We start from the raw sequence: 243 nt of genomic DNA on the forward strand, positions 1-243 counted from the left end.
ATCAAACTCAATGTGTGTGAACCCAAATAAGTCAGCATTACTCTTTATATTTTCTCACAAATTATCCAAATTACAAGAAGAACTATGAATTACCACTTTAAATTGGTTATTTTCATTAGATTTTGTCCTCTCTTCATCTAATTTAGGTGGAGAAATATATTTTCTCCTTTGTTTCTTGTCAAACTCGCCTTCTATGCTATTTTTCCTAACTCTCTTTTCCTTTGGCTTCTCTTCTTCTTGAGT

The sequence above is a fragment of the Cupressus sempervirens genome, chromosome 11, assembly GCF_028749045.1.
Source record: "Cupressus sempervirens isolate cs-2001-9-10 chromosome 11, ASM2874904v1, whole genome shotgun sequence".
Taxonomy (NCBI): Eukaryota; Viridiplantae; Streptophyta; class Pinopsida; order Cupressales; family Cupressaceae; genus Cupressus; species Cupressus sempervirens.